The 27,597-nt window shown below is 43.9% G+C and overlaps 1 pseudogene; it reads left to right on the top strand.

Annotated features, from left to right (window-relative positions):
* The first annotated feature begins 8,162 nt into the window (after window positions 1–8,162).
* Window positions 8,163–9,115, top strand: LOC146073507 (olfactory receptor 5B12-like; annotated as a pseudogene).
* Window positions 9,116–27,597: the final 18,482 nt, after the last annotated feature.

The following is a 27,597-nucleotide window of genomic DNA, read 5'->3' as shown; positions in this document are numbered from 1 at the left end:
CAGACGATCAACATCGGCGGGACGTCCGCATGCGGTAAAATCCGCACCGATCAGAATAAGGCCCTATGTTACTAATAGTAGTTACTAATAGTGGGCAGCCAATGGCAGAGATGAATGTTTATGAGCATGAGGAAATGTGGGTATAGATGGATGCTGAGTAAGAGGGGGCTGTAACTCAAGTGCAAGAGGCGTGAGATAAAAAGGAATTGTGCCTACTCTAAGGAATTTAGAATCTATGTGGAGGGGGACACATGTGACATAAGGTGTAAGCAAGAAGAAGGTGGCTTGATGGCAGGAAGAAAATGAGGCAGAGATGGCACTGCATGAGGCAGAGGTAAGGAGACCTGCTTCAAGACTGGTTTATAAGGCAGGAGGATACGCTTACAGTAGAAAAACAGGGAGGTTTTAAGTGTATATTTGAAGCTTTGTAAAGTTAGGTAGAGTCTAATAGGGCAAGGGAGCTCATTTCATAAAATGATGCAGCACATGGATTGGTGCAATCATTTCAGTGACCAGGGTAGAGGAGAGGTGATGGTCAATGGCCAACTGGAGAGAGAGGGAGGAAGTAAATTGAGAAATGCATTTGGAGATGTGGGGAGCAGTAGAGTTAGAGAGGGTCTTGTATTTGAGGGTCTGGAGATTGAAAAGGATTCTGCAGGGGAATGGGAGGCAGTGCAGTTTATCGTGAAGTGGCATGGCAGAACTGAAAGTGGGAAGGAAAATAAGTCTAGCTGCAGAGTTGAGAGCAGACTTGAGAGCATCAAGATGGGAGTGTGGGAGGCCAGTGATGAGAATGTTTCTATAGTCCAGTCATGACTTGACCAGTGAGTGGATAATAAGTTAATTCGCTCTTTGAGAGTTGAATTGTCTGATGCGATCATGTTGCATAGCTGGAACCAACAGGATTGATCCAGAGTTTGAATGTGGGGGGCAAATGAGATGGACCATCCCAAAAAAAATGCCCAATCAGCGGAGTTGATAAAAAGATGATGGTTTTGTTACATTTTTTTATAGATTGGGGGGATGGAGACTCTGGATGGGGGAAAGATGATCATTTCAGTTGTGTCCATTTTTTTTTTTTTTTTATTGAAGCAAATGTACATTAATCAAAAAAAAATTCAGTTCAGTTTCATATATACATTATTAAAAGAAGCTTTCATGCAGTTGCATCAGGTAGTCAATACATCAGAGATGATTACAAATATATGTTAATAACAGGAACATTGGTACAAGTACTAGAATCAATTTTCTGGTGGAGGGCCATATACATTCTCATGTGAACAAGGCCCAAAAGGGGTTTTGTATCTGTTATGGATAAGCTATATAACCCACTTCAGGATTCCTCAATTTAGTCACTAAGAGGATCCCCGATAAGGACCACGCTAAAGGTTTATAAATTCTATCCCTTAGATGGTTACCAAATGGTGCTAGGGGTATTTTTTTTTTTTTTAACCTTGAATTAGTGAAGTACTCCATAGAGGAGGAAATTATAAATTTAATCCAAACTCATAAAAAATAGGTAAATAATCATACGACAAATAATATAAAATATACAAAGCAATTAAACAGCAAACAATATAAAAGGACATATAAGACCACTATTATGCTGTCTATAAGGAGATGAGGTTCTCCCATAGGGTTATCCCCATATAAATGATTTTAATACTTTGTTATCCCTGATGCCTAAGGCCCCTGATCCACTGTGTAATAGGTGGTAACCATTGATTCAAGGATTTCCTTTCTTCCGATAGGAGCAGGTGCAGATGGTGGCCTGTTATACAGACAGCGTAGGATACATTCCTACCAATCAATCAATCACGTATTTTATCCTCTTTAGTTCCCCTCTTTTTTGTACCAGACTATCTATGCCTCTAAATCTTGGCCCCTTCCTTTAACTCTCGCATTTCTCCTTATCTCCCTTTATTCTAGTGGGTTTAAATAGTGCTTATCGGATCTTCATTTTGTGCTATTCTCGTTTCGTACCAACTCGTTGTTTGGAAACATTTTCTTAGATGTATCTTTATTATATTTGGCTGTTTTTCTATGATATTTCCCCAAGTTTCAAATAACTCTTTCACCCTTTTTTTCTTTTTGTAGTGTCGCCTCCACCCATTCCATACGGAATATATAAAATAGTTTTTCCTCAAAAAGTTTCATTGTGGGGGCAGATCTGTCTATCCACCTGTGGAGTTGTGTCCATTTTTAACTTATGAGTACACTTATGTACAGGCAGAAGAATGGGGGTCAAGGACACAACCCATGGGGACATATGCATCCTCTATGTTTCATTGTCATTCACCGCCTCTCCTTGTTGCTCATTGACTTTCCCTGTCATTGTCTGCCTTTCCCTGTTCACCACTGCCTCCCATAGTGAACCAATGCCTCTGTTACTGTCTCCCTGTCATCCAGGGCATCTCCCTGTCATCATTTATATCTCCGTCACACATGACTCCATATCACCTTCGGTCTTTTCCTTTATCCATTTACATCTCCCTGTCACCAACAGCCTATCCCTGACACCCACAGACATGAACTATTAAGATCTTAAGGTACCATAGGTCAGAGGAGGGAGGATCAAGGTTTTTTTGTATCATCTTGGTGATGTTGTTAGAAAAATGTAGGTTTATATATGTGATATCCAGATGAGATGCATTTGTTTTTCATTCAGTTCTATCTCTATATTTGAGAATGGATATTATTATTATTATTATTATTATTATTATTATTATTTGTGACAAGAATACATTGGACATGTCACCCTCTCTCAACTTATAGACTGTAAGTGGTACAACTCACTGTACAATTACAATAAAAATGACCCAATCCATGGGTAACGACATAAAACCTTCATAAAAAGGCCTATTTTGATGGAGGAAATTGAGTTAAGCAGATATATTAATATAATTCGTAACAAATATGTAAAAGAAAAAAAAAAACATTTAAAATAAAAAAAAATTAGAATAATCATGGTTAAACTAGTCAACAAATAAAAGTAAATTGGTCCCAAAACGATTTGTTTCTGTTTTACAATAATATATAATATCCCCTCTGTGACAGAGAATAATTATGCTCCTGGGTAATTGAGTTTACTATAATAAAGGAACGTAGTGGAGAATTGTTGTAATTGCTGGATCTAAACCACACAGATAAACTCCAAAATGCAGAATTGTTTTACTAATTTGTACAGTAATTATTATTTTCTATTAGATTATATTTACGTCAAGAACCAGTTGACTTAAAAGTATGGCTTCTCACTGGTAAAAGGCTCTTAAACCAAGGTAATTTACTATTAACAATTGACTTAAAATTTGACAAAGGAATTTTATATCTATATAATATTTCTGGTGACGGTGTTGGCTTGTTCAATGATTGGATCATTAATAACTTGTTTTCTACTGGACGTCTCCTTACTGTAGAGCTATTGTCTCCAAAAAAAAAATCCATATCAAGAATTTAAAGAGAGAAATTTGTGTCTGTGATATATATTCTAGAGATTTATATTTCAAATGAAAGCTTTGATTAGTCTGAGTTCGTCTGATCCATATTTCTGTCCTGGATATAATGTTTCTTTTCTGTATCATTGCTTTTCCTTAATTATTTTATTTCTTAAAATATTATAAACATATTTAATACAATAGTTTTCTGCAAAATATGTGGAATTACTCTGCCTTTTAGAGGAAGGATGCGCATAGCCAGACAATAAGTAAATAAATAGACCTACAGTATACAGTGCACATGTACAGCAGACTGTGTTATATAATAAAAAAAGACCAGGTGCTGCAACAAACTCCCCTGTGCTCTCTCTTGATACCAAGATCTAGACAACGTTAAAAAAACACCCACACAATTTTAAAAGGAACTTTTATCAAATTTGCTTTCCAAACCGTTGCTCATTTCTATCTTAAATCTAAATTAATAGGACAATTTAAATATTATTTTTTATTTATTTTAGAATTGTGTTGGCTGTTATCAGTATTAATAATCCTGTGTATGATTGTGTTTGTTCAGTTGGAGAAAGAGCATTAAAAAATGCAATAATAATAATAATAATAATTATTATTATTATTATTATTATTATTCTTACTACTATTAGTAATAGTAGTAGTAGTGGCATTATTATTATATATAACTTATTAGGTTTCTTTCAGATATAAGATAAAATTGGTTAAAAAAACTAAAGGCTCTTTGCCACTGACTTAAAGGTACATTTTGTGTTCCTGCTAATGTCTTTATAAACATTACCTATTTTAAGAAATATAATGATTTGAAATTTAATTTTTTTTACTTTTTGTTTTGTTGTTTTCATTTTTAGATTAATTTAGGAGGTGTATTTTACTTTAAACATTTCAGTTCTTTTAAGAGAGAGAGAGAGAGAGAGAGAGAGAGAGACCTTTATATGAAACTAGTTAAAAACCAGTCATAATCATGGCCTGAACCCTATCTGGCCTACATCTAATCTCTGTCTTCACAGCATCCTTTCAATATATCCAGGAAGATTGAAACAGATTATTTTGGTTACACTTTCTGTTAAGAGTAAATTTGGTCCATCCTGCTCTAGTGGTCACTTGCGGCACTTCACCTAAAAAAGTGAGGAGTATTTTGCCTTTTATATATAGCGATACTGGATTTATGTTGCAAACTTTTCTTTTTATATATACTTGAAAGTGAAATTTATACTTTCAATATTTTACATGTTCTCCTCTCTAGAAAGAGAGATTTATATGAACATCATAAATAGGTGAAGGTCTTTTTGTTCACAGGACAAACTTATCATGGATCTTTGAGCTGAAACATTGATAAATGTTTGAAAGTATATTTTGTTATCCTATCATATTTGTGTCCTTATACACAGTTATCACATTATATACAGGGTTTATGTTGCATTTATTTTTTATTATTATATAACTAGCTCACCCGCCCGGCGTTGCCCGGGAAACCCTTGGGGTTTCTTTATTTCCAAAATTGCTGAAAAATGTCATCTTACAATATGCTGTGCCAAAGACCTAAGATTGTAATTTGTTGTAGATTTCACCATAATGTTTGAATGTGTTTGCATTGATACTCAATGACGGCAATGAAATCAGGTTTGGTGTTGTTGTTTGAAACACAACGCTCCTGGGTTGATAACTTGTATGTGTTGATGAATTCCACATCCACTCCTGAGATTTAGCACCTACTGTATGACATATCCTCCAACATCTGAGGGTCAGAAATCGGTACAAAATCAGAAAGGGACGTGGCCACACCTCCATTTGTATACTTTCAAATTGTACAGTTTCTAGGGTGTGTAATTACAGGCGCTGAGTGCGTGTGGACCGGGGTGGGCGTTACTTACCGCGCCATAATAAATTAAAAATTCACTGCTCCCTGCCACTGCCACTCCCCTCACCGAACCTGCAGCAGTCTCTGAGGTCTGGGGATCTGTAAAGCACATGCACCGGGCATCTCTACCAAACAGTGGGGCAGCCCCTGAGTGTGGGAGCAGGTCCACGGGCCTGGCCACATGATGTCATGACGCGACGCACGCTACCCGCACCACTGTAATGCCCCACTGGGAATGGGTGTAATGGGCCAAATTCTTCCCTAGACCCGCCGAGCCAATCCACTGATCCAGCCATCACAATCATCAATGGGTGCATTGATATGGTTTGAGTGAAAGAAGTTGAAGAATAAGACTGAGAAAAAGAATTGCCATATTACAAAGTGTACAATTTACTCAATAAATCGTGAAAAAAATGTAAGTGTACATAGAAGTATAATCAAGAAATGAAAGTAGGATTAAAAAATAAGTTCTGATTCAAACTGATAATTGTTTGGATAGGGTGGGTTGGGAAACAAATCTATAGGTGGGGGTATGGATATTGTGGGCATAATTGGTGTTTGTTACACCTACAGGGGGCCCTCAATTGATGGGATTTTTACTACAGTGTCACGGTCACATTGTCACCATAGGGGGATTCCCAATTGGGGTCCAGGTGGTCTTTTAGGGACCCTTTAAAATTCTGTAGGTCTCTTCTCCTTGAGCTTACGGTCTCCCTTAATAATAGTCAATCACTGAGGGAGACCATAGGCTCCAGGAGAAGAGACCAACGGGATTTTTAAGGGGTCCCTAAAAGACCACCTGAACCCCAATTGGAAATCCCCCTACGGTGACACTGTAGTGAAATTTTCTCATCATCTGGGTACCCCCTGTAGGTGTACCAAACACCAATTATGCCCACAATATCCATACCCCCTCCACCTATAGATTTGTTTCGCAACCCACCGCCATCCAAACAATTATCAGTTTGAATCATCATTTATTTTTTAATCCTACTTTCATTTTTTGATTGTACTTCTATGTACACATATTTTTTTCACGATTTATTGAGTAAATTGTACACTATAACATGACAAATCTTCATCTCAGTCTTATTCTTCAACTTCTTACACTCATAACATTCAAACAAATGCATGCAGCGCTCATGCCCATCGACCAAACATTATCTGTGAACCAAATGAGTCTGGGAAACCCTTAAGGCAGAGCAGTGCCTGATATCCAACTGACTAACAGGGTGAGTGCAGTGTACCCACTTTGTATTGATCAATGGGTGCATTGGCCAGGACAAAGATTTCTCAGTGCAACTGGAGGACTGGAGAGACGGATATGGGGAACAAAGTAGAAATGGTACATTAGGTACAGTTTTTATTTGCCGGTACAGACTGTTAAATAAACGGCAAATTATTTTTTATGTGTTCTGTGTGTTTGTGTGTGTTGTACTGTTTTTGTGTGTGTGTTGTAATGTATGTGGTTTTGTGTGTTATATTGTATGTATCTGTCCAATGCGTAAGTGTATGAGGTGTGCTATGTATATACAGTATGTGTGTGTTGTGTCTTTGTGTATCTGTGCAATGTTTAAATGTGTGTGTTTTGTGTGTGTTGTACTGTTTTGTGGGTGTGTGTTGTGCTGTTAGAGGTATGTTATGTGTGTGTATCTGTGCAATGTTTAAGTGTGTGTTCTGTGTATTGTACTGTTTTTGGGTGTGTGTTGTAGTGGATGTTGGTGTGTGTTGTACTGTGAGTTGTGTGTTATGTGTGTGTGTTGTGTGTATATCTGCCGAATGTGTAAGTTTGTGAGGTGCGCTACGTATATATGTGTGTGTAGTGTGCTGTGCATATCCTGGCAATGTTTAAGTGTGTGTCTACTCAGTGGCGTAGCTTGGTTTGGGGCGCCCCCCTGCCGTTAATGAGGGGGCACCTCCCCCCTCCCCGCCGGCCTCCCCACCCCCGCCGTTAATGGGGGAGAGCCTCCCCCCCCTCCCCACCCCGGCCGCCGGTGCCACCCCCCCCCCCATCGCCGCAGGCTTACCTGTCTGCGCGTCCCGGCTCCCCTCCTGGCTTCACTTAATAATTCTATGCAGACGGACCACGATAAAATGGCCGCCCCCATACCGCAAACAGTTTCAGAGAACTGTCTGCTTCATGGGGCGGCCATTTTATCGTGGTCCGTCTCCATAGAATTGATTGAAGCCAGGAGTTGTGTGTATGTTGTACTGTTTTTGGGTGTGTGTTGTAGTGTGTATGGATTTGTACTGCATGCAGTGTGTTTCCAGCGATTTCAGCCCCTATCTCCCCCGTGTGTACACAGCTTAAGTGTGTGAGGTGCTCTACGTATAAATGTGTGTGGTGTGTGCTATGTGTGCGTATGTGGTGTACTGTGTGTGTGTGTACAATGTGTATGTGTGTGTGTTGTGTTCTATGTATATCCTCAATTATTTCCTAATTGTTTAAAGCCTTCACCATAATGTTAGAATGTGTCTGTCTTACTCAATGACAGCAATGAAATCAGGTGTGGAGTTGTTCCTTCGTCCACGGTTTCCCAGATCGTCAATCTTTTCCCCAGATCATCAATGAAGGGAAATTAAAACTTGGTGTTTTTTAAAATTCTAAGTGAAATTTCCCAAAAACGGCTTCGAGGTGCACACCACCGGGTCCAGAGGTATCTTGTTGCCAAATTTGGTGTCTCTGAGTGCCACGGTGTGTCCACAATGCGACGGACACGCACACACACACGCACACACACACACACGCACACAGACTCTTCAACTTATTATATAGATATTGTTGTGTCTTTTATTTAAAACATTAAACATACTTTTTTCTCCCCTCTAGATAGAGAAAGATGTATATGAACGTCGTAAACAAGACCCAGGTGAAGGTCTTTGTGTTTACAGGACTAACAGATAATGTTCATCTTGCCCCGTTCCTCTTCATACTCTTCTTAAATATTTATATTGTGACCATACTGGCAAATGTTGGCATGATGACAATTATCTATAGCAGCACAACCCTCCATACTCCGATGTACTATTTCCTGAGCTACCTCTCTCTGGTGGATGTTTTCTACTCCACAGTTATAACTCCTAAGATGATGCATGATCTCATTTCTGTAAGCAAGACCATCTCATTCAATAGCTGCACCCTACAGTTTTTTTTTTCCTTGCTGCCTTATCATGTAGTGAGGGTCTTCTTCTCTCCAACATGGCCTATGACCGGTACGCTGCTATCTGCCATCCACTTCATTATGTGTCAATAATGACCAAGAAGAAATGTCAAACTCTTGTTTTCCTTGTCACCTCCTTCGGCTTCTTGCAGTCATCGGTGCAGACCAGTTGTGTGTTCAGTCTCAGCTTCTGCAGGTCAAACCTTATAGACCACTTCTACTGTCACATACCATCATTGCTCAGATTGTCCTGCTCAGACATATTCTCCTGTGATATGGTAACTGTCTCCATTATAGCGTCTTCTGGCATGGGTTCTGTGATGATTTTCCTTGTCTCATACATCCTCATTATTTATTCAATTTTGCGTATTAAGTCCGCTAAGGGCCGGCAGAAAGCTTTCAGCACCTGCTCCTCACATCTCATGTGCGTCTGTATCTTCTTTGGGGCAGTTTTTTCCTCTTACCTACACTCTCCTTCCAGTGCTGTAACAAAACTAGACATAGTGGCCTCCATCCTTTATTCTGTGGTTACACCAATGTTGAACCCACTGATATACAGCCTGAGGAACCAAGAGGTGAAACGGATCATTATACGAGCATTGCTCTTTAGCGTTAACTTTGTCAAAAGTTAGGCTTCATGTTGGGGCTGTCCTTCTCGTGTTTAGTAAATAAAGAATAATACTGTATATATCTCATACAACCTCATCTATAATGAGATAAAAGACTCTGGCAAAAATGTGATGAGATGATTTTAGTGCAAGGGAAACTGTTGTACAAAATCAGACTGTAGAATGTCTGACTTTTGCAGGAACTCGGCCAATGTAATGGCGTGCGTTTTTAACTCTCTGAATGTAAATTGGATCTGACTTCTCATGGTATTTTTAAAGCAGAGAGTGTCCACTTTTAACTCTGCTCCCAGTTCTGTACATCTCTTCCTTCTGGTTGGTCTGACAGACTGAAATGTGCCGCACAGTATAACAGTTGCAGGCAGAGATGTACTGGGATCAGAGTTGGCAAGTTTAACACAAAAGGGCTCTATGATTAGTGCTGGGCTTTTTGTATAATTTGCATTTGGCAATGTTCAAAATCAATCAATAGTACACAATTACAGTGTACTGTATATCAATTAAACATTGTAAAAATTATTTCTAACTTGAAAAAATTTGCTAGAATCTGTGTAAGAAGGTAATGTTCGGTACATAATAATAATTATTTTGGTACTTGTGTATTATAGCGGCGCCCATCCAATTGTATACCATAAGGCATACGATAGTATGCAATGCGATGCGATATCACGCGATGTTCTACAATGGCATACAATTTTAAAATTGTATGACATTATATATGGCATACAATGTCATACAATGCGGTGGGATGCGATTAAAAATTGTATAAGCACCCTAATGGGTGCTTACAATGTTAAGTGCACCCTAATGGGTGCTTACAATGTTGAATGCACCCCCACGTCACCCCCCACTATAAACGTGAACCCAAAGCATGGCGAGCGCAGCGAGCCCCCGAGGGGCGGCGGTACGCGTCCTACGACCTTTTCATACCCCCACTATCCACGTCGGTGTGGAGTTGATATTATATAGTTTGGCGAGCGCAGCGAGCCACCGAGCCCGAAGCGCGGCGAGCACAGAGAGCCCCGCGAGGGGACGTGCATAACTTCACAGGTATACGCGTCCCCTTGCGGGGCTTGCTGCGCTCGCCAAGCTTTGGGCTCGGTGGCTCACTGCGCTCGCCACACTATATAAAATCAACTTCACGCCGACGTGGATAGTGGGGGTATGAAAAGGTCGTAAGACGCGTACCGCCGCTCCTTGCCACGCTTCGGGTTCACGTTTATAGTGGGGGGTGACGTGGGGGTGCATTCAACATTGTAAGCACCCATTTGGGTGCTTAAAACCACACATTAGGGTGCTTGTACAATTTTTAATCGAATAGTGGTGTAAAATCGCATCGCATCGCATGCCATCAGGTGTATGGCATGCGATGCGATAAAAACATCGCACGACCAACATCGGGGGGCGCCGTTATAATACACAAGTACCATTATTTTATTCCTTGTTAAATGCATCGGTACTTGTGTAGTTTCATGGCGGCAGTTACGTAGTCAGTGTAGTGTCCCTGTCAGAATCAGTGTAGTGTTCCTGCAGCCAGCGTAGTTAGTGTAGTCAGTTTAGTCAGCGTGCCTGTCAGAATCAGCTTCCCGCACCACGGCTAGCTGGAGCTTATGTAGTTTGCGTAGTCACTCAGTATTACGCAGTTAGCGTGTAGTCAGCCTAGTCAGTACGTTCGCGGTTAGCTGGAGCTTATGTAGTTAGCGTAGTCAATCAGAGTTATGCAGTTAGCGTGTACTTAGCATAGTCAGTATATTTGCGGCTAGCCGGAGCTTACTGTACGTAGTTAGCGTAGTCAGTCAGCGTTATGCAGTTAGTAACAATGGGGTGACTTAGTGAATTTGTGCGCTTATATAAACACCATAAAGCAGCTGGATATAAAGTCCTTAAGGTGTCATTCAATAACACCTAACAACAATATTGCAGAACGAGAAAAAGAACAGTTCTCCAGCGCTCAGGTGGTTCCCATCAAATGAATCACCAATAAAGTGATTGGGTGAAATGTCTAAAAGTTATATCACCATAGGATTTTCATAAGTACTGTATGATTGAATCCAAAAGCAACACTCCTCCTCCACAAATGGTACCATGAAATGAAAAAGAAAAAACAGATAGTGCAGACTGATAAACACTTTTTCTATTTTAATTCAGGTTGTACACTTACAATTGTGGGGGGGGTTATAAAAACATATAGATATCCACAACCCGGGGCAATGCAGGATACAAGGCAGTCTCAGCGGTAGGGCAATCCAGTCTAGATCTGGTGCGAGTCCTTCCTGACGAATGTCCGATCCTTCACAGTGGTCCCAGGTCAAGATGAGGATAAATGTCAAGGGGTTAGGAAGCGCTAAACGCGTTTCGGATCCTATAGATCCTTCGTCAGTAGCGTTCCTAACCATGTCTCTGAGCGCTTTAAATAGCGCTACTGATTACACTTACTTCCGCGTTCCATGCGGAAACAGTATGGCTGTGCGTTTCATACGGCCGGAAATGCGTTCCACAATGTTAATCGTGGATACGCATCCAAGTTGCCGGGCACATACAGATTTTAAAAGATGGCTGTGCGTTCCAGCTGTTTATATTATGCGTGTCACCAGCGGGATGTATTGGAATCTATTCAGAAAAACATGTTATGCATATCTCCAGCATGATTTCGCATATATATAAATAAATAAGGTGCAAGAGAATTTAAAAAGCAGCAATAACATGGATATCTACGCATAATATAAACAGCTGGAATGCACAGCCACCTTTTAAAATCTGTATGTGCCCGGCAACTTGGATGCGTATCCACGATTAACATTGTGGAACGCATTTCCGGCCGTATGAAACGCACAGCCATACTGTTTTCCCCCCAGAACCCCTTTTTTCATACTTACCTGTTCCCCTATGACCACGGCGGCCTCCTGCAGATGTTACTTGTGCAGTGAGCGATTAGATTTAGGTGGGGTTTTACTTCAAAGTGAGATCTATATTGCAGTGTAACAATAAAGCAGTCAGTATTTACCCTGCACAGAAACAAAATAACTCACCCAAATCGAATTATCTCTGCACAAGTAACATCTGCTCCCCTGCAGTGCACATGGTTTTGTAAATCTAACAAGGATTTTGTCAGAAAGGGTGAACTAGACTAAGGCCCAATGCGACAACCTGTAATGCCCATTGCACATAATGCCACACACTGTAATGCCCATTGCACATAATGCCACACACTGTAATGCCCATTGCACATAATGCCACACACTGTAATGCCCATTGCACATAATGCCACACACCTTAATGCCCATTGCACATAATGCCACACACTTAACTTTACATTTGACAAATTGTCCATTAAAAAAAAAAAAATTACGCTGGAGTGTGATTAGCCATTCATGCACCTGCTGCTCTTTCTTAGGGGAGTGGCTTGTCTGGCTCTGCACTGTCATTGGACTCCATAGGAGGAGGTGCTGCATGAGGGCATGCCCAGCAGCCCCCTTCTGCCATATTTGTTAGCGGCAGCCAAGTCTCTGAGCCCTTCCTCCTACTAACCACAATCCCTGCCAATGCAGCTTTAGTTAGGTCAACCAACTCAGCCGCACTTCTGGCGACCACCCCACGCGGAGCGACATGTTTATTACTGCCAGCGAGCGGAGCTTCTGCACTACAGATGGGGCTGGCATTTCTAACGCCAGTCCCACCATCGCGCCAGCCCCGCCAGGGGGTGCGCGCGCACGAGACACTTGCATGCCCCCTGGACAACGGAGCCTCTGTGTCCGAACACACATAGTTCATTCTCTGCAAAGTGGCATTGTCTGATTGGATGCGGACCGCCTCCAGAAGTGCATAATATACCGCACATAACTCCAGGTTGTTGATGTGGAGTCGTGATTCCCAGAGGGTCCACTTGCCTTGGAAGGATTGACCCATCGTCACAGCACCCCATCCCAGGAGGCTTGCATCCGCCGTCGCTGCCCTCGCCGCCCCGAGCGCCCCCCCTAACCCTGCTCATCTCCCTGAAGCGGAGACGGGCAGGGACACGCAACTTCCCCGCCGAGAGACTGGGACACGCGTGCGCATGAGACGCATGCATGTCCCAGTTCAGTGAAGCCCCGGCCACCGGCACTTGCCAGCGGGGAGGGTCTGGCAAGCCCCGGCCAAGGATGGCAGGGGCTCCATCTGTTGCTCTACCATATGTTAATGCAGAGGCTCCAATCGCTGCAAGAAATGATCATGTCGCTCAGAGCGGGGTAGTCGCTGGAGGTACGGCCGAGCTGACTTAATTAATGCTGCATCGGCAGGGATCGTGGGAGGAAGGGTGCAGAGACTTGGCTACCTGTGTGTGTGCGCTGCTCGCTCTGCACTGCTGGATGCCCCCTCATATCAACTCATTTAGGCAGGCAGGGTCAACTCTGCCTAGCTGCAATTGCCACCCCCCGTACGCATACCTATGCTTATCTACATGTATTAACTGCATTCCTTATTTTCATATTGGTTAAATCCTTCAGTAACCCCTATTGTTTCATGGATAAATATTACTGGTTAAGGATCCATCAGATAAGAACAGATCTGTAACGCTCAAGGCATTTTACCTAGTGTCTGTGAGTGATCTGTTCCCCCAATTGATCATCAATATCTCCAGAGTTACTGACTGATTGATAGAAGTACAGGGTGAACCTCTGTGTCCGAACACACGTAGTAGATTCTCTGCAAAGTGGCATTGTCTGATTGGATGCGGACCGCCTCCAGAAGTGCATAATATACCGCACATAACTCCAGGTTGTTTATGTGGAGTCGTGATTCCCAGAGGGTCCACTTGCCTTGGAAGGATTGACCCATCGTCACAGCACCCCATCCCAGGAGGCTTGCATCCGTGGTGACCAGGACCCAATTCTGGATGCCAATCCTCCACCCCGCCAGCAGGTTGGGCATGTGGAGCCACCACTGGAGCGACATTCTTGTCCGAGAAGACAACACAATCTTCTGATGCATCTGAAGATGTGACCCGTACCATTTGCTCAGGAGATCGAGCTGGAAGATCCTGCTGTGAAACCTCCCAAATTGGAGGGCCTCGAAAGAAGCCACCATCTTCCCAAGCAATAAAAATGCATTGATGCACCGACACCTGGGGGCTCCCCAGCAAGTCCTTGACAAGTTGCTGAATGGCCGAAATCTTGTCTTGTGGGAGGAACACTTTCATGAGAACCGTGTCCATCACCATCCCCAGGAACAGAAGTCTCTGTGAAGGGATCAGAGAAGACTTTGACAAATTCAGGAGCAATCCGTGACCCGAGAGCATCCGCGTGGTAATCTGCAAAGCCACCTGTAATTCCTCTGATGACCGAGCTTTCACAAGCAGGTCCTCTAAGTATGGTATGACACAGATCCCTTGTTTTCTGAGAACAACCATCATCTCTGCCATCACCTTGGTGAATATGCGCAGGGCAGAGGACAGGCCGAACGGCAGCGCATGAAACTGATAGAGATCGTTCTGCAACGCAAACCTCAGGAACCGCTGATGGGGGGGCCAAATTTGGATGTGAAGGTAGGCATCCTTCACATCCAAAGATGCCAAGAACTCCCCTTCCTCCAGCGCCGCTATAACGGCCCGCAAGGACTCCATCTTGAATTTGGTTACAGTCAAGAATGGGTTCAGGGATTTCAGGTTCAGAATAGGGAGAACTGAATGTCCGGTTTTGGGACTACAAATAGATTTGAGTAATAACCCTGCCCCCTTTCTAGGGGAGGGACCGGGGTTATTACCCTGGCCAGCACTAGTCTTTGAATTGCTTGCTGCAATACCAGTCGGTCCACTGTGGACGCTGGAAGGACTGATTTGAAAAACCTGTGAGGTGGTTGTTTTGCAAACTCCAGTTTGTAGCCGTGCAAAATAATACCCCGTACCCAAGAATATAGGCACAAGGCTTCCCAAATATGGCCGAAGAATGCCATTCGGGCACCCACCTTGACCGGAGCTAGTGGTGGAGCCCCACCGTCATGCTGCAGGTTTACTTGCAGTTGCCCCGGATGGCCGCTCTTGTGTGGCCAAAGCAGATGGCTTCCTAAATTTACCTTGGGAGCCTCTATTTGCATTAGAACCATCCCTGGCTTTTGGGCGGAATTTACCGGTCCGAAAGGACTGTTAGGTGTGACTGGGAAAAGGACGCTTTGGTGCCTGTGGGGTCGAGGGAAGGAAGGTGGACTTCCCTGCAGTGGCTTTAGAGATTAAATCTTCCAAATCACTGCCAAAAAACCGTTCACCCGTGAAGGGAAGGTTTTCTACACTGTGTTTGGAGTCAGCGTCGGCTACCCATTGCCGGAGCCAGAGGGACCTGCGACCGACACCGCCATGGCTGAGTTGCAGCTGTTAATGGCCCCTAACTCCTTCTGTGCCTCACACAGAACTTTAGCTGTGTCCTGAGTATGGTGTAATTTTTCAGACACCTGCGCCACCGTCATGTCATTCAATAGGCCCTCCTGAATCTGGGAGGCCCACGTGAATATAGACTTTGCCATATAACAACTCACTAACACTGGGCGTTGGCACGCCCCACTAGCAGTGAAAATGGACTTACGGGTGTTTTCAACCTTCCTATCTGTAGCGTCTTTCAGAGAGGAAGACCCCGGCACCGGGAGCACCATCTATTTTGCTAACCGGGACACTGAGGAATCCACCGCAGGTGGCTCCTCCCACACTTTCCTCCCCGTGGGTTCAAACGGAAAAGTAGATTTAAATCTCTTAGAGACCTTAAACCTCATCTCTTGGTTTTTCCACGCTGACTTAAATGTAGTCTCCAAGTCAGTCTGCTCAGGAAACACAACCTGCTGCTTTTTCTGAGTGGCAAAGAAAGAATCTCCATCAGAGGATTCAGCTAAGGGAAGGTCAAGCACCTCCCTGATTGCCATAATTAATGGCTCAGTGCCCTGGAGCAGTGACTGGGAAGAGGTATCATGCTCCTCACCATCCTCCTCCGCTTCTTCATCCTCCTCCTCCTCCCCCCCCCCTCCTCTGCACCAGACTCAGGGATTTGGGAGGGTGCACCTCTCTTACGAGACAACCCAGGAATAGGAGTTATTATATCAACTCTAGCAGATAAGATAGCAAGCTCTCTCTGCACACTCTGGGTCTGCGCTGTGGTGGTAGCTAACTCTGTAGTCACAGTCTCCAGCATGGATTTAATCCCTGCTGCCCAGGCAGGCTCCTGTGAGCTTTCCTGTGTGCTAGTTTGCTGTCCTGTAAGCTGTGGGGGGACCCCACTACTCTGAGGGGACATGCATGGTCCACAAGTAACTTGTGAGGAAGAAGCAGGTACAAACTTATCACTGCACACCATCAGAGGTGTAACTATAGCACCGCAGCCCCCGCGGCCGCGGGGGGCGCTGTGCATGTGTGGGCGCCGGGGGGCTGTGGTGCTATAGTTAGCCCCCTCCCGTCCGCCCATCTGCTGTCCGCCAATCCGCCGCCCGCAGCCTTACCTGACTTCACGGGTCCCGTCCCGTCTCCCTTGCTGGCTTCATTCTTCTGCTAGTGAGACGGACCACAATAAAATGTCCGCCCCATATAGCAGACTGTTCTCTGAAACTGTCTGCTGTACGGGGGCGGACATTTTGTGTTGGTCCGTCTCACTAGCAGAAGAATGAAGCCAGCAAGGGAGCCGGGACGGGACCAGCAAGACAGGTAAGGCTGCGGGCGGGGGGTGCGGAGGGGGGCGCCCCCCCTTAATGGTGGGGGGGGGGGGGGCGCCCAATTCATAGTTACGCCACTGCACACCATACAGATCAGTTTTCTCACCATTGTGACAAAAAAACCTCACACACACAGATAAATCACAGTGGATATGGACAGTGTGAATTATACACAGATTATTACTACAGTATGTGCAGTACTATCTGTAAAGTCTGTAGCTTAACAAGCCAGTGGGGTAGTGTACAGAGAATAATGGAGGGGACCACTACACCACAACCTTAGCTCTCTAATTGTAAGAGCTGGTAATACAGTACAGTTAAACAGTACTTTAAGTATATACAAGCAAGTGCACAAGGTACACAAGCACTGAAACCTGATGCTGTCGCTGCTGCAGATTCCCTCTGTTCCACACCGCTGAGGAGTGTCTGGAGCAGTACAATGGCATTTCCAGCAGCCAGGGAAGAAGCAGGAAGCAGGTTTTGGCGCCTTACAGAGCTTGGTCCCACTCTGGGTAAGCTCCGCCCAGCGTAATGGCGCCGGAGCTTACCTGTATATTTATACTGGGACTGACATTGAAAAATGTCCAAATCATTGGTAAACTGCCCGGGTATGTACAGAGTCAGGTACCCGGTCCCAGCGTAGGCAGGGGGGTGCGCTGTCCCTGTGCAAGGCACACCGCCGTTGCTGCCGCCATCTTGCCGCACAGTAACCCGGGGATCCCACGGCGGGGGACCCCGGGGTAGTACTCACCACATGACGTCTTCAGACTGGACTAGGGGTGTGTGGCATGACAGGGGTGTGCGCGTTGTAGCGCAATGCCCGCGGTAACATCACCCATGCAGGACGGTGGTCCTGTGGCAGGGACAGCTCGGTACCATGAATAGCCTGCAGCTGTACCCTTCCCCTAGTCTCCCACGACGCAGGTCTGCTGTTGAGTCCAAAACAGCAGTCCCAAAATAATAAAGAAAATAAACAGAAGACAAACTCTCTGGAGCTCTTCCTGATGCATGCTTCTCCTGAGGCACATTTTCTTAAACTGGCTAGAGGGAGGGGAGCAGAGGGGAGGAGCCAGTACACCCAGTATAAAAGTTTATATGTGCCTGTCTCCTGCGGATACCCTCTTTTCCCCATCGTCTTGAACGACTCCCTGTATCCCATATGAATGTAAGAGAAAAAGTAATTGCCATCTAGATGTGTTATAAATCACATCCTCCCAGACTGCAATTAATTGCCAATTCATATGGTTATCCAGACCCCAGCTCATTATACATTGTGGTCCAAATGCCTCATTATTAAGCACTGAGAGGCAGAAGCATTGGCTGTATATACCCCAGCTGTATACAGCCACCTCCAAAATGATCTGTGTCCTCTTTGTTACACTGGTTCAATACCAACTTAACAATGAAAAGTGGGCAGCGGGTTACCTAGCATGGTTGTGTTGGAGAATAGAAGGATATTCACCTGGTCCCCTGTGTCCACTAGAGTGCGCTGAGCATGCTCTAGGTGAACCCTTGTGTAAGTTCTCTGCAGGAAGTAACCTGATGACTCAGTTCCTACCTGCACACTGAGAGAGAAATGTCTTCCTTCCTCCACTGTTTGAGAGAGAGAAGTGTGTGACACTACCAGAGTACAGCAAAGCATCTCACTGCCACTAATATCAGACAGTATCAGACTGCACAGCCATGCAGTCTGTCACTTCCACAAGCGTGAATCACTGTCAAGTACCCAGCGCATTACCTTTTATAAGAGCTGCTGGGCAACGGTAAAAGCAGGAGGTGGAAGAGATTCTACGCCCGGGGATATAGAGGAATCCACCAGTGAGTGGAATAATCCAATTGTCCTAGTACCTAAGCCTTCAGGTGCTTTAAAGTTCTGTAATGACTTCCAGAAATGAAATCAAGTTTCTCAGTTGACGATTACCCTATGCCCCAGGTTGATGACTTGGTAGAACATTTAGCCAATAGTCAGTATCTCACTACACTTGATTTGACAAAAGGATATTGGCAGATTTCGTTAAGAGAAGCTGCTAAGGCAAAAACAGCCTTCTCTACCCCAGAGGGCTTATTCCAGGATAAAGTGCTCCCATTTGGTTAACATGCTGCCCCAGCAGCCTTCCAGAGAGCTACAGATGGGGCTTGGCCCATCTTTGCAGGGCTGGTGTTTCTAACGCCAGCCCTGCCATCGCGCAAATTCACACGCGCCCCCTGGCAACGGAGCCTGCCTCTTGTCCCCGCCGCCTCCCCCGCAATCGCCGCAGGTACCCCACGCCGCCCGAGCGCACCCCTAACCCTGCCCGTCTCCCTAAAGTGGAGACGGGCAGGGACACACAGCGTCCCCGCTGAGAGACTTGGACGCGCATGCGTGTGAGACGCACGCGCGTCCCAGTTCAGTGTAGCCCCTGTCCATCGGCGCTCGCCAGCGGGGAGGGTCTGGCGAGCCCCAGCCAAGGATGGCAGGGGCTACATCTGTATGAATAAGTTGTTGCGGCCCCTCAAGGAATATGCAGCTGCATATTTAGAAAACATTGTTATTTTCAGCTCTGACTGGGAGTCACACCTACCAAAGGTAGAAGCTGTTTTAAAGTCTCTACGGGCACACAGGTTTACCACCAACCCTGAGAAATGTGCCATTGGTATGGTGAAAGGCAAGTATTTGGGGTACATTGTGGGCAGAGGACAGGTTAAACCTCAGCCTAGTAAGGTATAAGAAGTCCTCACCTGGTCTAAACCTAAATGTAAGGCACAACTTTTCTTGGTATGGTGAGATATTATCATTTGATAAAGGGATGGAGGCAGTACTGGACTGCAGTGCCCAGTGGTGAGGCTGGGGTGGGTGGCAGAGGGTGCCTCATTAGTTTGTCATGCAGACATTGACTGGGGTTTCTGGGATGGCGAGCCAGTGACACCTGGTGTGGTTTCAGTGTCACCTTGCCTGCCCTGTGGACAACAGGCCGAGTATGAGGGCCCTGCTAGGTCTGTGCAGCAAGGGCCAAGAGGGCAACTAAGTGCTCCTCAGAGACAGCCACAAAGCCAGGTAGCGGCAGGAGGGGGGACCACACACACACAGGGCTGGAGCTTGGTCAGTCACTGGTAGGGCACTGCAGCCAGGGCCATGGCCAGCAGCAGGGGCTAGGGGGGCAAGGGCTCCTCAGACACCCTGCCACACAGCAGGCCCACACACAATACAGCACTGCACTGTGGGATTGATTGGCTGGAGAGATGCAGAGCAGCAGAAACCCTGATGGAAAGGTCACTGTCAGCCTTGTAATATAATGCTGTGAGCAGCACCAACATCTGTGATGACCTTCTGCACATGCGCCCGCCTGGGTCGCCCCTGCTTTACACACTGGCTCATTCACAGAGACGGCTCCAGTCCAGGAGGTGTGCGGACACAGCATGCTGCCAGAGCATCGTCTTCTCCCAGTCAGGATACTCAGCAGCAGCGCCGATCCACCTGCATCATCACTATCAGTACCGCACTTCCTGGAAATCCCGGCGCTCCCCAGAGTCCACACGGGCACTGACTCCCCCAAGACACCGCAGGGTCTGCTGCATGATAGTTACACCCCTGGTGGTGAGATTGACACAATTTGAGAACTACATGTAGTTTACTGTATTTCTAATTTGTGGGTATTGTTGCATTATATTATTGTATTGTACTGTTTGTATGCACTTGATCTAAATTTATGACCCCCAGGAGGTTGACAGCATCTTTATTTCTATATTTTTATTTCAATTTGTGTAATAAATGTATTATTTATATATATGACCGTGAATTGTTTGTGTGTTATTAAGCACCACATAATCAGTGTTTTTGATTCTTTTAGCTTCACCAGGGTGATTGCAGCTAAGGGGCAGGAGTGTTCCAGAGACAGCACATCTCCACATGAGAGTAATTTGGAGGATCCAGACCAGGTTTCGGAGCAGTAGCAGAAGCCAGAGTGGGTAATCAGCAGCACCTCTGATCTCCTGATGAAAGGGTTTCCAGGGCCTAGGGTAAATGCTTGATAATGGATTAGCTGCCCAAGCGAATGGCCAGGGTGTGGGCTATGGTGGGGACTACTGAAGTGTTTGCAAGAGTCTGTTCTATGCTCCATTACCTGTATGCTGTTGCCTTTAACTACGCTTGCCTATAGGATTAATCTGGTATGCTGTGACCTGCTTTATAAAATAAATCAAAGTCTTCATTTGAATCCCTGTTTATGTGATTCTTTTCACTATACCAGAGGCAGAACTCTGGGAGGCAATGGAGTCATCTGCCGCCGGGCTCCTGCTCCCAAGGGGGCACCTCTCCTCCCCTGCAATTTTAAATCCATTAATTGAAAGCCATCAATAATACTTTGGAGTTCTGAAATATGTGTTCTCTCTCTCTCTCTCTCTATAGATATACTGTATATATGCCTGTTATATTTCATAACAGACATACAGAATATACAGTATATACTTTATATAAGGTTTTGTGTGTGTATGGGGCGGGGGGGGCAATACACATCTTGCCTGGGACGAACTTACGCCACTGCACTATACATATATCTATCTATCTATTTTCCAAGGATCCGCACACTCGTCCAGGAAAAGTAACATATACGGGGTGCTCCCCTAAGGAAAGGGGTATTTCCAAAAAATAGCAACAAGTCCGGTTTTTTAGGCCAGAGAGGGCACTCACCACCACAGCAGATAAAATTGCTTTTTATTCAGAGGATGTAGACAGGCATGGTCAATGTTTCAACCCCGGAGGGCCATTTTCAAGACAGCTACAGAGATTCAGTGTGTTACCACCACAGGTCAGGCATATATATATATATATATATAGATATATATATATATATATATATATATATATCTATATATATATATGCGCACAATCGCCTTTCTAGCGATTCCCAGGCTGATTGAGAGGCAATGCAAATAAACGTAATTGATTAATGGGCGCTTCTTTTAATGGAATACAATTCTAAAAAGCAAAAGTCTTTGGTAAAAGGTATTGCTGGTATTGCTAGCGGCAGAGGTGTTCATAAGGGTGGACTCACCCCTAACACTCATTGCGCACACACCTATGCACAAGACTAAAGATAATAAAAAAACATATAAAGAACATACAAAAAATAGAAGTAAATAGAAGTAAATGGTCCTATAGTAATACAAGCAAAAAGTCAAGAATAGAATAGAATAGAATTCCTTTATTCGTCTCACAATGGAGAAATTTGCAATTGTTACAGCGAGGTTCAAAGGACAGATAAGAGTAATAGCAGAATAAGAACAGACATTCTAATCAGCAGGAAGAAAAGACCTGCGGTATCTCTCCGTTGAGCATCGAGGGTGAAGCAATCTATCACAGAAAGTGCTACACAGATCCGTCAAATTCTTCTGTAGTGGGTGTGATGCATTATCCAATAAGAATGTTATCTTGTCTATCATTCTCCTCTCACCCACAATCTCTACAGAATCCAAAGGCATTCCTAGGACAGAACTGGACTCCTTACCAGTCTGTTTATTCTCTTATTTTAGGCACAAGAGCAGAGTCATTAGAGAACTTCTGCAGATGATAGGTTGATGTATTGTATGTGAAATCTGCAGTATAGAGGGTAAAAAAAAAAGGTGCCAAAACTGTTTGGGATACCTAGATGGCCGCCACCACAGTACTGGCCGGGGAAACAGAACCCAAAACCAAAAAATGGCTGTCTGGAGCCTCCACGATGGCACCTCACAATTCCAGAAGGTCTGCAGGAGTCCACAGACTGAGTGGAATTAAAAACAAACAAAGAATAGTAGCGCTAATGTCCAGTCCTATTTAGGACCCTTAATCCAGCTGCTAACTTAAATAGGATCACCAAATCCTAAACGAGAGACAACAGCAACAAAACAAAAGAAAGGGCTTGGATTCAGGGGATAAAGTGAAGCCAATCTATACTAAAATTAATTAGTTGCCTAGGAGCATTCAAAGATACAGAAACAGTATTAATGAAAATAATACAATTTAATATTCAGTTACATTGGTACCGGCCGATACCAGACATGGAAAGTTATGAAACAACAATATACACAGACAATAAAGAATAATAAAGATCAGGATTACCCTGAATTATTAGTTCAAATATGCTAAAATAGACCATATATTGTAGAAGAGGAGATCAATGTCCTCTTTTGATATAAAATATGAGAGATTCACTTGCTCCAACCTCAAACCCAAAATAGGTTAGTAGTGATGATAAGTAGTCCAATGTTGTTAGTATGGAAAAAGAACAGTCACATATAGTCAGTCCAATATTGATCTTGTTAGTTGGACACTTGGCATATTTAACCACACTCCTATTTAGAATCAGCTGGAAGGCATTTGGCAGTGTGCTGTTAAAAAACAAAGTCTCACACAGAGAAAAAAATATATTTTTTGTGTACTTCAAAAATTGATACAAACACAGCAGAGTTTGAAGATAAGCCGGCCGGCGGTACCTTTCAGTTCGGCAGGATTTTGTGGCTGACGCGTTTCCCCGCTTACTTGTGTCAGCGGCTTTCTCAAAGATCAAGTGTCACTTGTTATTTGAGGTATGTGAGTATCTTTCTTCTTTTCATGGGAGAGTTGATACCCCCGTGTTCCACGATCCAACTTGCAGGGGTGTCATAGCTCAGGACGATTCTTTTTCTGATCATGGGCGTTCTGGTCGAAGAAGAGAAAGAAGAAGAAAGGAGGGGGTGGGAAAGCATTCGGGGTGGATAGAGACTAACAGGGGAGACGCAGACAACATAGAACATATACAGAAAACAAGATCTACCAAAGAGTTAGGGAGATCGGATAATGGTACCATAGACAACAGTATATATGGCAAAATATATCTAACTCTAACTACTGTATTAAACACAATAATGGTATACATATAAGATATGTAAATAACTAATCCAGAGACCATAATGGAGGGTCTACTAACAGAGTCTGCTTGACCAGCAACCCGCTTACTTGTATGTTAAAGAATAGGGAAAGCAGACTAGGGAATAAGCATGTAACAATTTTCAAATCGTCCGCTTACTCTGGGGTCATGACCCATCTATATAGGTGTGCAAAAGGCCAAATGAAGAGTCTTAGATATCCAAAGGGGGTGAGATCAATAAAGATAATTTGCTAGATCACAGGAGGGCTGTTCCAGAGAAATCTGGTCCAGTCGACTATTCCAAGTCATTTAAACAATAGAAAAATGGTATGAAAAGTGTCAGCTGAGAGGAAAACTTCAGGGGGCAGTAGGTGCAGCAGCTTGATCACTGATATCCTGATCATCACTGCGGGTTCTCTTGCGGAGGTAAGCCTGGGCATCTTTCGGCATCATAAAGTCTTTGTGGGATGTGCCTTTGTAAATACGGAGACGTGCTGGGTATAATAAGCTGAATTTTTGGCCCTCAGTGATCAATTGGGAGCAAATGGGCGAAAATGCCTTGTGGGCCGTGGTAAGCTCCACTGAGTAGTCCTGAAATATATATAGCATGTGATTTTCCCACATCAGGTCTTTAATTTTCCTTGATGCCGCCCATATGGCTTGTTTGTGGAGAAAATTGAGGGTTTTAAAGAGTGTGACTCTCGGTCTTGGTTTTGTGGGGGAGGGGGTTGGTCCCACCCTATGAAACCTCTCTATCACTAAATCGCTGCATTCCTGAGAAATCCCCAGTAGTGAGGGCAGGGTGATTTTTACAAAGTGTGCCAGAGCTGCATGTTTAAGGGACTCAGGGAGCCCCACGATGCGGGGGTTGTTCCTCCTGGATCTGTTTTCTATGTCGTCCAGATTGTTCCAGACCTGGTGATTATCAGTAGTTAAGCTTTTAACTGATTGTTTCAGCCCTTCAATGTCATGGGTAACAGCACCCAGTGTGTTCTCTGTCTGTGCGACTCTCTTTGTCAGTGCCTGAATTTGCAGTGTAATATCACCTACTGCCTGGTGAGGAATGGTGGCTTTAATTGCCTCAACAACTTCCAAGTAAGTGACCGGGGCATCAGTGTGGTGTGATACCTGTGCTCCGAAGAGATACCTTTGACGTCAGAGGCTGCCTTTTTGACGTCAGAGGCTACCTTTGACGTCAAAGGCTGCTTCACTATCGGCGTCTGGTGCCATATTGCCTGGTGTGCGGCGCAAAGTCTTTGCATCCGGCGGCAACATAAAATGATCCATCTTGGATCAGGGCACAGCGGAGGATGACTGGGGTCTGAGTGAAGGCTGTTTATAGCCTAGAGACGGTGTTCAGCAGTGTCAGTCTACGGAGCTCCGGTATGTGCGCCCTCACAGCATGTAGCCGGAACCGGAAGTCCCAACTTGATATTATTATGTGGGAATTTATATTTCATTTCACTCTGTGGGTAAAGCCGAACTGTCATTTTAGATGGTCATACACTTATACAATACGGCCCTTTTTTCTTACGATTTTAACCCATTTAGCTCGTTACTGTTTTACCTTTCGATCTGATGCCTGGCCTGTGTACATCGGATCTGATCCGGAGATCGCCATGGCTGCCATCAGGTTTTGCCTGATTCTGTGACAGGCAATGGCAAAGAATACAATATATCATAAGCAAAAATATCATATGTGGTGCAACCACAGGGAAACCCGACAGCTCCCTGGCGGGCAGTAGCCGATGTATCGTTTGCAAGGCTTCGTGCGATACATCAGCTTAGTGAATGGGGGGGCATAAGTCCAACAACTTTTAGGAAATGGTCAGTTTTGCAGGAGGAAATTCAATTGAACATTAATATAATTCAGAACTAATATGTGAAAGAGAAAATAATTTTATTTACATTCATTCCTTACATCAGGGATAAACTAGTTCACAAGTAAAAATAATCAGGTCCCCAATTAATTGGTTTCTAACTGACAATGTGCTCTGGGGCAGAGGATAATTATACTTCTGGGGGACTGAGTTTAGTATAAGAAAGGCACCGGAATCACATAGAGGAGAAGCTTTGTGCTGTAAATGCCGGATCTACATCTCACAGATGTCAGACTCCAAAATCAGGAATCATTTTACTATTATTTATAATTATTATTTTCTTTTAGATTGTATTTACATACAAGTCAGGGACCAGGTGACATAAGTACATTGTTACTCTGATACCAGGCACTTCAGGATATCGCTGATCAGTTACTATTAATACCTGAATTAATATCTGACAGATGCGTCCTATATCTTATTTGTGTTATTCATCAGAAATGTCCTTTTCATTGGTGTTATTTATCTTTTTGTCTTTTGTACACGTTCGGAGCGGCTGTGATCAGGGTTAGTTTATTTGTGATATTATATATATATATATATATATTTTTTTTTTTTCCCAATACTGCCGGCACTCAAGAATTAATCTTCAACTGGCTCCGGTGCCAGAAACATTTATGTATACCATCCAAATCCCTTTGGCAAGGGACAACAAACGGCACTCGGAGACGTACTATGGGTGCAAAAGAAACTTTAGTTGCAGATGTGGGTAACGTTTTGGGGGATCAACCCTGTTCTCAGATCCTTGTCCTACAACTTGTCCTACAAGGAGAAAAATAACCATTTTGCTAAAAAATTGCGTTTTGTTTGCCACTAGCGTTTGTTCTAGGATCCTAGATTTTGTCTTATTTCTTAGATAATGTTCTTGGCTTCAATTGTCATTACAAAATTTTAATTAGCTAAAGTGTATAGAATGGGAGATATTTACAATTTTCCAGGTTCAAAACAGTTTCTAACTCATAAAATTGTCTTTTTCGTAAATGAGTATAAATTAGACCTTAACTTTGGAAAATTAATTTTTAACTAAGTTTTCTTTTTTCTTGAATTTGTTGCATTAAAACACATCAAAGTAATGTTTCAATGTAATTTTTTTTTCAGATATTTCATTTGTTGTGTTGTGATTTTTGTGAGATTTTTTTCCCAACCTGTAAGAAACGATGGCTTCATCAGAAAATTCATCTTCCACCTCTATAGCTGGCTTAAGTGGTGTAAGGGTACTTATGTATTAGCTTAGTGGGTGATTCTCTGTAAGAAAATCGCATCGCATTCATTATTTGCATGCAATGCGATGCGATTTTCCTATGTAATTTATTCACTGCTCTCTGGCCTTGGGCGGTGCGATGAGATCGCATCGCATGCGATCGCATCGCACCTCCCACAAAATTGCATGCGATCGCATGCAATTTTATAGGGTGTGATGCCATTTAATGTAGTATACGCTTTCATGACATACAATGGTATTTAGGCACCCCCCCTACTATCCACGCCACCCCGAAGTGTGGCAACCGGTGGTGGAATATGTTCTCCTGAACTTTTTATACCCCACTATCCACGTTGGCGTGGAGTTGATGCTTTAATGTGTGGCGAGTGCAGCGAGCCACCGAGCCCGAAGCGTAGCGAGCAGACACGAAGTACGTTACATGTATTCCATGTCCCCTCGCCATGCTTCAGGCTCGGTGGCTCGATGCACTCGCCACACTATATAAAATCAGCTCCATGCCGACGTGGATAGTGGGGGTATGAAAAGGTCGGGAGGACATGTTCTGCTGCGCTCGCCAGTGGGGGGGCCTAAATCCCATTGTATGTCATACAACTGTATACTACATTAAATGCCATCGCATCCTATAAAATCGCATGTATTTGAGCAAACTGCTGTGTTTTGTGTTTCCTAAATTACCAATATACATTTTACGCCCAGAAATGCAATCTAGATTGAACTTGAATGATTGAAAATGTACCCTAATGATAGAGATACATTTGTATTCATAGCTGGTTTAATGTTGAAAACTTTTATTTTAATAAGTGAATGGAAGTGTCTTGTATTCTTCAAACATTTTACATTTTCTCCCCTACAGAAATTAAT

The sequence above is a fragment of the Crinia signifera genome, chromosome 4 (assembly GCF_055691185.1).
Source record: "Crinia signifera chromosome 4, ASM5569118v1, whole genome shotgun sequence".
Lineage (NCBI taxonomy): Eukaryota > Metazoa > Chordata > Amphibia > Anura > Myobatrachidae > Crinia > Crinia signifera.
This window is presented reverse-complemented; position numbering and strand designations above follow the sequence as displayed.